Source organism: Bemisia tabaci, chromosome 5 (assembly GCF_918797505.1).
Source record: "Bemisia tabaci chromosome 5, PGI_BMITA_v3".
NCBI lineage: Eukaryota > Metazoa > Arthropoda > Insecta > Hemiptera > Aleyrodidae > Bemisia > Bemisia tabaci.
Window position 1 is genome coordinate 10,989,744 of NC_092797.1, and position 16,461 is coordinate 11,006,204.

At 40.5% G+C, this 16,461-nt stretch overlaps 1 protein-coding gene across 7 annotated transcripts in view; it reads left to right on the top strand.

The window, feature by feature from the left end:
* The window catches only part of LOC109042188 (adiponectin receptor protein), a 96,745-nt gene that overhangs the window by 42,045 nt on the left and 38,239 nt on the right, over window positions 1-16,461 (top strand). The window contains exon 1 of one of the 7 annotated variants that reach the window (XM_072300280.1): window positions 7,834-7,856. The exons of the other annotated variants lie outside the window; for them this stretch is intronic. The gene's annotated coding sequence lies outside the window, so the exon portion shown is untranslated. Of the gene's footprint in view, window positions 1-7,833; window positions 7,857-16,461 lie in introns of those variants that run through there. 7 annotated transcript variants of the gene reach the window in all.

Here is a 16,461-nt window from a genome sequence, read left to right on the forward strand (position 1 = left end):
GACGGTTTTTTTTCCCCCTTTTTTTCATTTTGTTATTATTATTTTTTTTTTTTTTTTATTGAAGTTAAAAAAATCGTAATACTACAAGGTCAGCACTTGCATCAGTCTACATGGATTGAATGCACAAGGGTATCTCAAGATAAAGTAACGTCAGATAATATAGATCACCTAGAAGACCAGGACTTTTGGAATTTTTCTGTCTTTACTTAAAACTTAAGTGTATATACCACCAGTGTAAGTGCACTAGTTTATGGTGCGAGGAAATGAATGAATATTTTTGTGACATCTTGAATTATAAAAGAAGATCGAAAATGAGAATAAAATTCCCTGAAAAATGTTTAATGATCATTAGGTTTTCTGAATGTACATATTTTATCCGAAGAAACGCCCAGCGCGGCTATTCATTCATGCGGCTTTTTGTCGAGTATTTAGGCATGGTTTTACCATAAAACTTTTTCGCGCGTTTCTCTAGTGAAAAATGCATACTTAAGTCAGGGAAAGCCGGGTAATGTCAGGGAAAATGACGAAAATGTCAGGGAAAATGTGTTAAATCACCTTCATTTGCTTTCTAGAATGGGTTTGAGATTTTGAACAAGAAATGCCTGAAAAATATTTTCAATTATGTCTTCTTAACCATCCGTCACACTTTCAATTGTTAAGGAATTTCGCCAAAATGTGTCAGAGGAATCAGGGAAATGTCAGGGAATTTCATTTTCTAAATTCTGTGGCAACCCTTCATTGCATGACATCTTATTAGCGGTTCGCCTTTCAATCCTCCCTTTTCGGTGATAGGGCGAGTATTCAAGATATAGCTCTCTTACGGCATCAACCCTCAGAGAAATATTCTGCAGCTTTGGCTCTGAGAGTCACGCTCCGTGCATTGCTCCTCTTCAACGTGGCAGAAGTATGGTCATGCTTATTTTCTGATGACGTAGGGAACGATATCCGAATGAAGACGAACGAAGAGTCCCACGGGAGGGGGAGGAGGGATTGGATAAGATTAAAACGCATCGTCGCCTGGAACGTTGCGCGTTGATAGCTCGAATAACCTTGAATCGAGTCTTGTGGACGTAGAGGTCGTCCGTTCGATTCTCATTTGCAGCATAATCGCATCAACTTCGGCGCCGGAGACAATATTTCAGAGACTCAGCACCGCCACCTTTCCTGTACTGCCGTGCTGCGGAAGATCGCCGTATGAGCCTTTAGACGTTGCCAGATTTACTTCAATAAAAACCGAATTTATTGGGAAAATCGTGAATATTTTTCTTCTAAGTTTTCAGATAATTTTGTTCGCAATTTTGTCTGAACGATCTGAAAATTTCAAGAAGAATGATGAATAACTTTCCTCAAAAAGAAATTTGAATTTTGTTTTATCTGGAGAAATTTGGCAACTCTCAAATGTTCATACGACGTTCTTCCTTAGCACGGCAGTTTAGTCTGGAAATTATTTGCGGATATCAGAGCCGGGATTTGGGTCCGATGAGAACTTGTAACTAGGTATCTACGAGGGGCGTTCAATAAGTAAGTATCCCCCCTCTATAAAATCCATTAGAATGGACCAATTTTAAAAAACTTGGGCTCAAAATCTTTCTTAGGATATTTTGAGTTCAACAAAACAAACCGCAACAAAATCGGACTATGTGCGGCCGAACGCGAGCCGTTTGAATGCGCCGAGGTGCTCGACGCTCCCGCCGAATCCGCGAGGATTTGAAGTCCGCTACAGGAGAAGAGCTTCTCTGCCAAAGCCTCAGTCGTTCATCACTGACGAAAAATCAAAGAAATTTTTGTAGAATAAGGGGCTTTACCTCACTTCTCCACATAACCAGCTCGATCCAAGCAAGTCTGATACTGAGACTAAGACTAAGAGAACAGCTTTTGGATGCCTCGTGCGTGGAGGTCTTTCAGCTGACCGCGGATGAAAGAGTGGACGGCTCGTTTGACCTCTTCCACTGATTCAAAATTAACTCCTCCAAGTTCAGATTTCAGGAACGGGAATAAATGGTGGTCTGGTTTGCCTATTATTATCGTATCTGAAATCTGAACTCGGAGGAGTTAATTTTGAATCAGTGGAAGAGGTCAAACAAGCCGTCCACTCTTTCATCCGCGATCAGCTGAAAGACTTCCACGCACGAGGCATCCAAAAGCTGTTCTCTTAGTCTTAGTCTTAGTATCAGACTTGCTTGGATCGAGCTGGTTATGTGGAGAAGTGAGGTAAAGCCCCTTATTCTACAAAAATTTCTTTGATTTTTCGTCAGTGATGAACGACTGAGGCTTTGGCAGAGAAGCTCTTCTCCTGTAGCGGACTTCAAATCCTCGCAGATTCGGCGGGAGCGTCGAGCACCTCGGCGCGCTCAAACGGCTCGCGTTCGGCCAGACATGGTCCGATTTTGTTGCGGTTTGTTTTGTTGAACTCAAAATATCCTAAGAAAGATTTTGAATCCAAGTTTTTTAAAATTGGTCCATTCTTATGGATTTTAGAGAGGGGGGATACTTACTTATTGAACGCCCCTCGTAATTTTGACGGAAAGGGTCGTTTTTATTTATTTATTTATTTTTGGAAATAAATGTATTTAAATATAACGTGACTGCTACAAGTATTTCCTTGAATCTATTTACATGGGTTAAAATTAAAACGGAACAAATTGCATTAAATTTACAAAGTAACGTTAGATAATACAATGGACAGAGAAGTGCAAGCACAGATTATATATACTTGGTAATACCTCACTCTTTGAAGCGCAGAGTAAGCGAATTTTCGCGATCGAATATCACTCACCGTTGAATGATTTTCGAAATTGTGGATTTTTATTTTAGTGACATTTGACTTATTCGTTGGTCTCACCGGAGGCTGGAGATTTTTCAAAACGTCAAATCTCGGTTAATATTAAACGTAGATGGCTGTGATTTTGACGAATCTTATTATTTTCAATTAATCTACGAGAATAAAGTACCAAAACAAGATTCTGTGACAAGCGCAACTGACCCATTCGCGTTTTGAGACACCGAAATTTAGATAATGGGCGTTGCAAACTTCAGCTAGAGCAAACAGAAGGGTTATTTACCGTAGGAATGGCTCAAAAATGAGCGCATCGGGAGAGTCTGAAATACACTCCTAACTTCACAAGCTGCGTATGAAATATGCTTTTCTTTAAGCCTCCTCCTTTGAAAAGGCTACTACGGCACAGGTGAACATTTTGCAAAAGGAGTCATTCAAACCAACCCTTGCGCAAATAATCAACATGCAGTAATCGCGATCTTCTGCCATCAGGTCGAGGCGATACCGTGAAAGGCGCTCTTGAGCAACTATTCCGCCACGGGAGTATTGCACAGTATCAGACGGAAATGAAGGCGCACAAACGCGTGTAAATGAATCGGTATCGTTTACCACTGTGTGTAGTTTGATCTACTCTGCCGTGCTAAGGAAAAACGCCGTATGAGATAATCTGCATGAATCAAGCATCGAAACACGATTCTGTAACCAGCGCAAACTGACCCATTTTACTTTCTCCAAACGAGTGTTTGCTTTGAGAAATTTGATCAAAATCACGCCCCTGCGAAAATTACGGCGGGATAAGAGGCGGATCCAGCAATTTGGCAACACCGGATTCTCTTTATTGAAACCCATGTTCAATAATCGATCCTTGTCAAAGCACCTGACCCTTCGAAGAATCGATACATTTCCATAGGTTTAAATCAGAGACAAGAGACCCTTCACTGGCTTCTTGGCTATAGGTGCAAGCTTTTACTTTCGAGGATTCAACAATTCCTTATGGACAATTATTATAAGGGAGCAACTGGTCATCACTCTTATTTCGGCTGTTAGCCCTGGATAGACGATCAAATTCCGAACCAATTCCGATCAAAGTAGACATGCTAATGACTGATGGTCACCATCTACCATCAAATTTTGACGGGCCGCACTATTTTGTTCAAAGTAAGATCAGAATGGAGTGCCACCATTCATCATTTCCTGCCACAAGAAACATTTCTGCCAAGTTTTCATTTTAAAATGAAGCAAATTACTGAGTTTAAGACTGATGACTCCCGTCACTTTGATGCTACTTTAATCGGAATTGGTTTGGGAATTGGATCGTCTATCTAGGGCTGTTGACTTGCCTTCATAGTGGATGATGAGCCTCGGGTCACGTCATGAGCCAAACAAGTTTCCCAAATTGTTTGCAAAACAAAACTGCCAACACGCTGTTAAACATCAAACATGTAGGTAAGTCAACAGTTAATTGTTGAAGTCCCGAATGTTAAAGCTTCCACCATTGCTAAGGTACTAGTGGAGGGTATCTTGCCTCTGGTTTAAAGGGAGAAAAACAATGTTGCCAATTTGCTGGATCCGCCCATGGGCGGAGTCGAAGTAAAAGTACTCGACGGAGGCGATCCAAATGTAATTGTGTCACCTCGGAGCGATCTTGGGTTAAATTAATAACGTGCCAAGGGTGATGACTGCCCGGAGGGCGGATTTACCGTCGCATCACCTCGCACTCGACGCGGGCGCGACAACGGGCGGGGGAGTCAAACGGTGTAAAATAATTCCCCGAGCGGACTCGACGTCATGCACCGCTGCGCCCGCCTTCGCGTCACGTCACACAGTGCATCGAGTCGATCAGAGAGATCGGACATGAAATTTTTTACTTCAACAGCAAATTTTCATGTTTATTTCGTCACATTTTGAATATTAAGGGGTGTCTCTGCCAGAAGAAAATTTCACGAGGAGGAAACCAATAAACAGGGTTATTCAAAAGTCACGCACCACTGGGCATGAGGAGGGTGACCATTTGAAATTTTTGAGGTGCCCCTCGCTCCCCCTCCCCTTGAGGGGATCAAAAACTGGAAAGTACCTCAAAAAGTTTTCCCCTCGATATGAAGAAAAACGCCACAAACCGCGAGTCGATATCTTAATTACAAGTAAAGTTCTGGCCGGTGATGCGTGACTTTAGAATAACCCTGTACAGTGTTTCCACTGTCAGGAAAATCGGGGAAATGTCAGGGAAAATGACGAAAATGTCAGGAAAAATTTGTTAAATCACCGTCGTATGCTTTCTAGAATGGGTTTGAGGTTTCGAACAACAAATTTTGCCTGAAAACTATTTTAAATTATACCTTCTTAACCATCCGTCACATCTTCCATTGTCAGGGAATTTCACCAAAATGTGTCTGGGAAATGTCAGGGAATTTCATTTTCTAAATTCTGTGGCAACCCTGAATATAGCCACCTCTAGAACATCGAATTTTTGTATGAGCGGAGTTATGAGCTTTTAAAGTTTCCAAATTTTGCCCGACCTCCCCCATTGGCTCGATCCACTGTGCGTCTGTCCGTGTCAAGGCAGCGGGAACCCAACAACCACTCCTTCTCTGCTTTTCCAGGATTTTATCACCGCTCCCAGTGAGTGCATGCGCTCCTCCGCCCTCGCACAAAGGACCGCGTTCAGCCGAAAGGAACCAAGTCGCATTAGCTGTTGCCAAATTTAACCAGGCAATTTAGTTTTTTACTAGAGAACGTCTTTGCGGATTCCTATGAAAATTTTAAGGAATTCCATTCGTGCTGTGCAGAAAGTTCTTGCACAGAACTCGTATGAAGAACCGGAATGGACCGCGTTTAGCAAAAAGGAACCAAGCCACATCAGTTGTTGTCAATTTTAACCCGCACTGAAAAGAAATTCTCGGCGTTTTTACCAAGGTCCGTTGGTACCTTTACCATCTCACATTTTTTACCAATTATTGGTAATTTTACCAAGACAGACTGGTAAGCTTACCTAAAAACCGGTATTTTTACTGATTTTTTCAGGTAAGAATACCACTTTTATTGGTAATCAATTCCCGGTAACTTTGCCATTTTATCTCGGTAATTTTACCACAGTCGATAAAAAATATTGGTGATTTTACCAAGGTCCAGTAAAATCACCGAGAAAGTTCAATAATTTTACCGAGATTACTCGGTAAAATTTCCAATTCCATAAATGGTAATTTTACCAAGAAAAAGCTGAGATCAAGTAGAACCCTGAATTCTTGGTAATTTAACCCTTTTCTTAGTGAATACACCGAGATTTTTTTTTCAGTGCGGCAATTTCGTTCTTTACAAGAAAACGTCTGTGCGAATTCCTCTAAAAATTTTAAGGAATTCGCTTCGTGCTATGCAGAAAGTTCACTGAAACTTGCACAAAAATCGCATAAAGGACCGGAATGGATTGCGATTAGCAGAGCAGAACTAAGCCACAGCAGCTGTTGCCAAATTTAACCAGGCAATTTAGTTTTTTACTGGAGAACGTCTGTGCAAATTCCTCTGAAAATTTTAAGGACTTCCATTCGCGCTGTGCAGAAATTTCACTGAAATTTACACAAAATCGCTCGAAGGACCGAAATGGACCGCGCTCCTCGTCATAGTAATCGGAACGATGATATTCATGGCGCATCGTTGCTTGTTTTTTAATTGTCTCTCTCTCTCTCTCCGATAGCTGAACAACGTACACCGACAATATTTACAAATTATTATTATGAAAACTATCGGCTTTAACATGCATTTTTATCTATTCTTTGCTCTCATGGTTCCCTCAGAGTCGAGTCGTTTCAGAACCAAAATATTCGATTCTTGGTCCTACGGTGATTTGATGGACGCCATATTTTGTGTCAGAACGACATGCCATGTATCGCATTGATTGGTTCCATTTTTTCAGCCACTCATAATTTTTCTCGAATTTTGAGATCGCAATTCTGTTTTCAGGAGACTTGAAGAATTCACTAATCAATTTTGGCATGCAAATTCAACGTAATAAAGCCTTGGTTTTTTTAGAGGAAAAATATCGCATTCGAGTGCAGTTTCGATATCAGTATCGAATGCAATATTTCTCCTCTAAAACTCTACGCTTTTACCACATTGCATTTGTTTGTCAATATTGATAAGTGAATTCTGTAGTCTCATGATGACAACAGAATTGCGATCTCAAAATTCGAGAAAAATTATGAGTAGCTCATAAAATGGAGCCAATCAATGCGATGTATCGCACGTCGTTCTGGCACCAAATATGGCGCCCGTCGAATCACTTTAATCTCACCGAAATAACGTACGAAGCAACGATTTCGTAAACGGTGTTAACAGACGCTTCAGGATTATCGCGCGGCCTGTCTGCACGCGAGCATAGTGAGCTTGGGAGGTTGATTCACGGCTCGTCGTAAAATTGTCTTCACATCTCGGTTTACTTTGGCACACTCCAAAGTTTTGCATTCCGTGTCCGTTAATTTTACTCGCTGTTATTTATTTTCCTCTCTGCAACTTTTTGCCCACTCTCTGCAGTGGATCGTATTCGATACATCAAACAGGTGAGATCGTATAGCGATATCGATTGGCTCAACATGTAAACATAGCCTCAAAAGTCAATCGAGTGGTTTGAGGGAACGGGTTTCTAGAGATAGTTTTTTTTTTTTTTTTTTATAATGCCGATTCTGGTTAAAGTCTCAAAAGTTCCCACCAAAAAATTGTTTAATTTTAAAAGTAATTAACTGCATACATTTTAATACTGTTCACAGATTAAGTATTTTTATAGAAGAAAAGAAGAAGTTGCCCAATTTTGAAAACACTGTAATCGCGCAGGTTCCTTTTTGCTGAATGCGATCCAATTAGCCTTAACAATGGAAGCAAGAGAGATAGTGTCCGTAACACTAAGCTCAATTTTTTACCGTGAAACTCTTTTCGTTGCAACATTTATTTTAAGTGCATTTTATTCAGTCTTGAAAAATTAGGTAAAGTTGTTTAAAACTGCGTGGGACTTATCCTATTGTCCTTTCCTCCTGTTTCAGGTGAGTTCTCACTGATGTTCGTTTCAGCGGTGTTCTGCTAGCTAAAACCTGTCGTAAGTCTTCAACAGTTTTCCGTTTTAAACAAGTCCTTGTAAGCCATTAAAAGTTCATCACTGAATTTGCGTGGAACCGACAACTTTTCATTTGTGCTTGGACAAATCGAGAAGTTAACGAAAAATCGTGTAAAGTGTCTCAAATAAAAAATTATTTGAGTTTATTTAAGACACTTAGGTAACTCGATCTTGCGTGAACTTCTCGCTTTAATGTTTCAGCACTGGATGCTTTCAATTCAGGCATAAATATTTTGACTTTTTCGTGGCACTTTTTCCCGGAATAGGTTAAATTATTTTAAAATCGAGACTTTTCCTTGAAATTCATTATTTGAACAGATGAACATGAGCTGAGCACTATCATTTTTTACTCCGAAAAACCATAGAAATGTCGGAGTTCCTTTCTGCATAAGAACGACCGAAAATCTAGCTACTTCTTGACCGTCAAAAATAATGGAAATGTATAAGAAGTTTTTTTCTTCTTTTTTTTCTCTTGAAAAATCCGATTATCAGGGAATTTCAAGCGCTCAATCGAAAGGGAGCCGACAGTACACTATAGTGCAATACGTTCACATAGCGCAGCAGTTGAACAACGAGATGGCAGAGTAAACATAACACAGAGCGGAGCGGCGACGCACTATGGTCCACAGACCCTATTTAACGGAACTTTAGTCAAATTTTGAAGGTGGGAAAAATTAAAGTTTGGCACTACAGTTTTATCATACATACTCCCATGGATCGTCACCTAAGTTTTCATCGACTAATAATGATTTATAAGATTGTGACGGACCCTGACAACAGAGCGCGCGACAGGTCTTCATTACCTGATTGTGGGCCGCATTCGGTGGTGCGTTACAGGGTGTTTATTTTACCGAGTTACGCATCATCTATGTAAATTTTTGGGCAACAAGGTTCCACCTGGCGGCAAGTGACTTCCTTTTCACCCAGTTTCATTAATTTTGAACTGAAATTTGTATGCTTTTTAACGCTGCAAACATACGCCAAAAAATGATAGAAATCAGTGAAATTCGTAATTTTTAGGAAGCTTCAACTTTTTTTTAATTCTAGTTAATGCTTTGCGGATTGAAAAATCTTGTTCTACATATCCTTAAGTTTAAAATGAGGCCAATTTAAATGTCGCCTTTTGTCGCCTAATGGTCGAAATGAATTTGTTTCGGAGTGCACCTCCGTGCATCAACAAGTGGAATATTCCATGCATTTTTGGCGTTTTTGCGACTGTTAAATTTTTTATCGGTACAAAATGAAAGTATTCCGATATATTTTGATCTACTGAGTCCGAAAATGACCTTGGTTTTTTCTTATAACCTCTCACTTTTCCGAAAAAGCGACTTTTTCCCGGGAAAATGAGCAAATTTGACGTATTTTTGCCATAATTGCAATTCATGTTGATAAATTATATTGGACCCGCGGTAAAGAGATTCTGTTATGTATATTAAGCTGCTAAATCCGAATATGACCTAGGTTTTTTTTATCACCCTCCAGTTCTCCGATAATGCCGATTTTCCCGAGCCTTTTGGGTAAAACCTTTTCCGGACTCTAAGTGTGTTAAAAATACATTTTAAAAATGATTTCGATGTGCGATACATCGATTCTTATGCATTCTGACTTGCTAAACCCGAATATGGCCTTAGATTTTTCCTATCATCCCTCATTATCCCGGAAAATTCAATTTTCCTTGGAGAACGAGCTTTTCCGGGTAAAATAGGTTTTTCCGAAAAAATTGAAGGGTAATGGACAAAAACGGAGGTCATATTCGGATTTACCGCCTAAAAATACATAAGAATAACCTAATCTCGACCGACAGACATTTTTGTTATTATTTTTATACATGTCAAAATAGGGTGGAAAAAATCTTCAATCTTAAAAGCGCCAGAAATTACATTTGAAGTTAAGTTTCTCGGTCAGGATGTTAATATTTCGTTTAACTAAGATGTAAAATGAAATCAGCGACCCAAAAATCATAAGATCCAACACCTTTTATGGCGGTGCAGTGCATTTTCGAATAAAGTTCCGTTAAATCCAGTCTGTGGACCATAGTGCGACGCTGCGCGGCGCGCATTATATCGTCGCGATTTATATAGCGCGACACGCGCACTCGCACCTATAAACCTACAGGAATACTTCACGCATTGCGGAATGCTTGAAGTATCCCTGTAGGTTTATAGGCGCCAATGCGCGTTTCGCCGCGAGTTTAAATATTAGAGCCTAACCCAGAGCGGAGCGGCAACGCTGCGTGCTTGCAGTGCAGAACGCGCACTGTAGCCTACAAACCTAACGGGATACTTCACGCATTGCGCAACAATTGAAGTATCGCCTTAGGTTTGAAGGCGCCAATGCGTGTTTTGCGCTGACCGGCCGCGCCGCACGCCACACGTGTCACAGCGCCTCAAGCAACTATTTCACAACAGAGGTGCTGCACAGCATGGCAGAAGCCGCTCCAACATATTAAAAATGACAGGCATCCTTTAAGAGTATGGAGCTTTCCTTGCAAAATAAATCAAGATACTCCGGCACAAAAAGAGAGCTGTAGTCGAAAAACTCAGTAAGTGATAGCATCCGCATTTAATAACGTTTAGCCTAATTGTTGAATGTCATTTGAGAAAAAAAGTGACTCGATTTAGACAGAAGCATTCTTGAGTATGCCGTTAGGAAGTTTTTATTTTGAATCAAGAGTAAAATATCTGAATGAAAGCGGGTTTCTGCCCGATGTAAGTGACTTTTCTTTTCATAGAATCATCTTTTCTTTTATAAATAAGCATTATTTTCTTTATTGGGCTACTAAAAAAATAGGTGCGCGGACAAAAAATCATTGACGAAATGTCCAATAACCAGAATTCTAGTATACTAGTGGCAATCGTTCAAATAGTGCATTAGCTCAACAACAAGATGGGCCTAACAGATTTAGAATAGATTAATCAGTGATAATGTATTTAGTGCTTCTGGAGTCATAGCAGGGAGAACGATACTCGTTTTTAGTGTATTTTCCAATGGAAGTACACTATTTTCTATAATGTATTTGTTTAGCCGTCGTGTAGTTTTCTCAAAATTGATAGTTGAAATTTTGCTGAGCGAGTTCTTTCATCTCAACGGTGCTCATCCTCTTCGGGGATCTTAAAAACGCGCCTACATGAAAAACAGCCCATAGCGCTTCTCTAATACCTACGAAAGTATTTTTGCTTTCCCACTTGTTTTCCATTTTAGTCTCAGAAATAACGGAATTATTATCCCAGTTTGTTTATTTCTTTCGACTTGAGCGACAACCTAGAGCGCTTGACAACCTGAAATGATTTTTTACAAAATTTTTCGAGGAAGAGCCGCAGGCATTTTTCCCAGGGTAGCCCATCTGGACGTTCGTGCCCTGGCCCTCCTAAAGAGCCACTCCTTCGCGATATATCGTCACCTTCCAGGCAAAGTATCACAAGCGCCATGCGACGTTTTAAAATTTCCGCCGCCATGTTATTTCTTTACTGAGAAATTGTTGGTTGAATCTGTTTGGAAATTTCACTAAATTTTATCGGCAGCACAAAGAAAATTCAGTAAAATTTTCGGACAGCTTCGTTGAACAATTTCTCCGTAAAAAAATAAAATGGCGGCGGAAATTTTTAAACGTCGCATGGCGCTTGTGATACTTTGCCTGGAAGGTTACGATGTCAGATTGATCTGGCTATTAAACCTATGGAAACGGATCGATAGACAGAATCGATTCTTTGCCGTAGCTTCAAATGGGGAAATATCGATAATCGATCATTGACACCTCGCCACGGAGTCTCGTACATCGCTCGGGGAGGGCTAGAGCGGGGTGTCTGAATATGTTGTCTGTATTATCCGCAGCAAGCAAGGTCATGTCGAGATGGCGATGCATCTACCGCGTGGCGCACAGTGGATCGAGTCAATAGGAGAGGTCGGACAAAATTTGGAAACTTTAAACTCTTATAACTCCGTTTATTCAAAACCTCGAACTTCAATAAGTGGTTCCATCGGTTTCCTCGTAAAATGGACCACTAGACAAGGTCCGAATGAAAGGATTCTAATACATGTTTCATAACCAACATTTCACGCAGAACACGATTTGCGCAACGAAAATGGCTGAAACCAACTCCGAACGAAGATATTAACGTTTTTATTTCACATTGGTTACGAGGAATTTGAACTGCCCGCTCACAAGAAACTCAAAGCTCTACGCGAGTCAAATCGCGCACTACAATGGTTTCAGCAAGCTTCTCGATTGAGCAATGTTCATTTCCTACCATGTGTTCTTCAAACTATAAGCAATTTACTATAGCTGAGCCAAAGCATCAAGATTGAGGTTGCCAGACTTTTACATCGTAGAGACTGTCATGATAATGTTTAGCGCGCGATTTGAATCACGTAGAGCATTGAGTTTTAATGAGCGGGTGGTTTGAATTCACGCATCAAGAATCATTAAATATCTTTGTAAGGAGTTGATTTCGGTCATTTTTGTTGTGCGCATAGTGTCCTACGTGAAATTTTGATTAAGAAACATGCATCAGAATGCTGAAATTTGTATCTTGTCTAGTGGTCCATTTTCTCCAAAAAGCACCCCTTAAAGTTTAAAATGTGACGAAATGAACATCAAACTTTGCAATTTTAGTCAAAACTTTAATGTCCGACCTCTCTAATCGACTCGATCCACTGTGCGGCGACGGAGATTTTTTTTATCCGTCCAAAGAAGGAAATGGAAACGGACATGCACGAGGCACGAGCGTTGAGCGAGCGAAATTTTGGCACAGACGCGGCCGTCTTGCGGAAAACCGGGAAAATACTACGGGCGAATGGAAACGAGACGGAGTCTAGCCTCTGCGGGAATCATTATTTTCATCGGAGAGGACTATTTTTCATTATCAAGCGGGATTCCTATTTTCGGCGGGAGATCGATAATCCCACACCTTAATCGCGCGCGCTCGCTGCGTGACCCTGAAATTTTGCCAATGTCGGACATTGAAAATGCCTGCATTTCAACCGAAATCCCCGGCACCACAGGGTGAAAAATTTTTAGGAGTCAGGAATGGAGATGTTGCATGTGTGAGAGATTTACGATTTGACTGTTGATTTTTACGTAAAAGTTCGCGAGAAACACAATGGTGCCACTGGTTTTCCCTGAAATCAACTCCCAAACTCAAAAAAAGCTCTCAAATTGAGGCCAAAATGGAGTGGATATCCCACGCTATCCTGAGAGTCCACATCAACATCAAAACAAACTCTCCATGCAAAGATAGGGAGCAAATACATTGACAGGGCTGCCTCTTTATTTGGGGACTCCAAAACTGAAAACACGGCAACCCTGCTAATGTATTTGCTCCCTATCTTTGCATGGAGAGTTTGTCTTGATGCAGAGGTGGACTCTCAGGGTAGCGTGGGATATCCCCTCCATTTTGGCCTCAACTTGAGAGCTTTTTTTGAGCTTGGGAGTTGATTTCAGAGAAAACCAGCGGCACCATCGTGTTTCTCGCGAACTTTTACATGAGAATCAACAGTCAAATCGCAAATTCCTCACACATGCAACATCTCCATTCTCGCTTAACTCTAGGGTATCTAAGAAGGGCGAGTATGGACGTCGGTAATTTTGAGGTTAGGTAGTACAATAGAGAAACCCATCAGAAAAATATTTTTTTAATGCTTTGATTCAAATCGTTTCCTACTCGGAAAATTTGGTCGGACTTTCAAGCAGAGATTATCAAGAAAGGAAATTTTTAACGGAGCTTTTGGAGATCCGTGTCTTTTCTTTTTTTCTCATTTTTTTAAAAAAAGTTTGGGCATGACTACTTTATTTCTCAATTGATCATTGAGGTGCATCATAATTCCTTTAACCGGAAGAATACTGCCGACTCTGTTTGATGCGCAATAGGATACATCGATCAATCTGCCATTTAACCTAAAGAAAAGGATCGTTAAACAGGGTTTTCGGAACGAACACCTTAATAATCGATTCTTTACCATAGCTTCAAATAGAGAATTATCGATAATCGATCATTCGCGCCTTGCCACTGATTGTAAGTCTTATTGTGTTCTTCAGGTGTCAAACTTGAAGAGATAATTCATTGGAGGCATTTTATAAAAAATAAATTCATTGTATTGATATTTGGCAAAACTGGTAGACATCATGTTTGCCAGTCGCGTAATAATTTTACAGTTCCTGCGTTTAGATCAGTGAATGAAGCGAACTCCTACAGTTTGACAACAGCGGTGATTACCTAGCACGTATTGTGTAACAGCCTCATCTTACCGTGGGAAATTCCTTATCTCTTCCAGTCGTATTTAATTATATAAATATATTGCACGAAATGTGACAATTCTGTTTGAATTTTTTTGCGTGCAGAAATTAAAATTATCTGCAATGTTTCACGGTCGCTCATATTTCAGTTATTTTGTTTACTCGCATTCGAAGGCTACAATAGCGGTCAGTAACGAGGCGTATGATCGATATCCCCATTTGAAGATGTGGTAAAGAATCGATTATTAAGGTGTTCGTAAATTTAATAGGTGTTCGTGTTGGACACTTGAGATTTAATTTTGATTTTAGTATGCTGATGTGCAAGTAATTACTCATGAAAAAATCACCTCTCTGCCAGTTCTCCAAGCCTCATTTTATCTATGTTTTATCGTTACATCTAAGTATAGGTCAAGTCGGTTCATAACACTTTTTCATTGCTTGAAACACTGTTCTTGCCTAGTCCGTGTTCAGAATGTAAAATACGATTCTTCGCGATGATGCGCAAAGTTTCCTCAGCCTCACTCGTCACGAGTGAATGTAAATTGCGAGAGGGCTTTTCACGGTTAAAATATTTGCCGAGTGCGAATGGCGTTGACCCAGTTTTGGTGGCTGGTCTCTCGAGAGTTCATACTCATCATCGTGAAAATCATCACTGTCTCTTGTACCCAACGAAAATTTAAGTCTTTTTCGTGGAAAGTAATTCTTAGCACGGAGGTTATTTAGTTTCGTTCATTCCAACATTGGCGGATCTCGAGATTTTTCTTGAGAGGGGGACAGGGCCGGATTAAGGGGGTGGCCACATGGGCTGCGGTCCATGGCGGCAAATTTTGCGATTTTTTTAAATATAGGTATAAAAAAATCGGATTCAGAAAAAAAATTATCCAAAAGAAAAGGGGACGAAATTTCTCTTTCCTGAGAGTATAGTAATTTCTAATTTTGTCGTTTTTCGGTGATACAAGAAAAAGCATCTTTAATTAGTAGAGTGAAGAGAGGATTTAAACACGCAATTTGGCCTGGAGCTCAACGCAGAGAGGAATGATGACGAGGACTTGAGATGAAAAAAACAAGCCCTCGGCGCGGTGATCGGCATGTAACACATATTAGCGCCTACAAGACTGCATGAATACTTCACCCATTGCGCCAAACACAGTGCGGTCGGGAGCGGTTGGCGTGAAACGTATAGCGCCTACAAGACTGCAGGAATACTTCACGCATTGCCGCAATCACAGTGCGATCAGCGCGGCGCAGCGGCAGAAGTTAAAATTATTAAACCACATTTATGTCTGTTCTTTCATATTTTTTTGGTTCATTTCATATAAATGAAGGACCTTGTCCACATAGAGATAGGTTTACGGAACTTAACTTTCGCGCAAAGTTCCGTGAAATTTTGCTAGTAATGTGACAGGGCTTTCGCAAAAAATGTATCCAACACGAGTAGGTAAACTTGTCTTATGCACCCCTCCCCCTCTGGCACGTTCACTTGATGGTTTTTATTGATGTTTCTAAACGAATGAGAAGGGGCGGCAAAATACAGTCGGCTTATGGGCGGCAAGTAGGTATAAATCCGGCCCTGGAGGGGTAAGAAGGGGAAAAGTGTTGTAAAATATTTATTTTACAACAATTTTCTCCTTAGTCGAGTAATAATTATTCATAGATACACATTTTCAAGAGCAGCCCAAGACAATGATAACAGTGGAAAAGCAAGGGGGAAACACGGGGAACAAGGCTAAAATACACAACAACCGAGACGTTTCGACTCACAACTGAGTCATTGTCGGTCGGAAATAAAATAAAAATTTAGAAAAAAAGATGAAAACCTGAGCCCTACATGGTGGTGACCGTGATCCGAGAAGAAGGGGAAAACGATAACAAACAAGGCACATCGATGCCAGAACCGTTGACCGAAAATGATCGAAGTGGATCTCTGACCAGCGTGTCGATCATTTTCGATCAACGGTACTGGCATCGATGTGCCTTGAATGTTATCATTTTGGGCGCTTCTGGGTACCAGATGCGCCCTTTCCAACCGTTCGACTCCCCCGATGTAACATGTACTATACTACATGCCCTTTTGCCTTATGGGTAATGACGCCATTCTGGTACACCCGGGAAAATTTGATTTTTTTCTGCATCTGGTATTCGTAAAAGTTTTCGTGAAATGTTTTGCTTTTAAGCATAACAATCTCGCACGGACGTATTACCTGGTTAAAGTATTTTAGGGCCTCCTTATGCTTTAAATACTTATATCCGAGGCAGTACTTTCAGATCGATTTGAAAATATTACGAACAGTCACGTGATCTCTTCATTTTAGTGACGTATTACTGTGCTACTTTGTGATTGGTTCATTTTCTTGG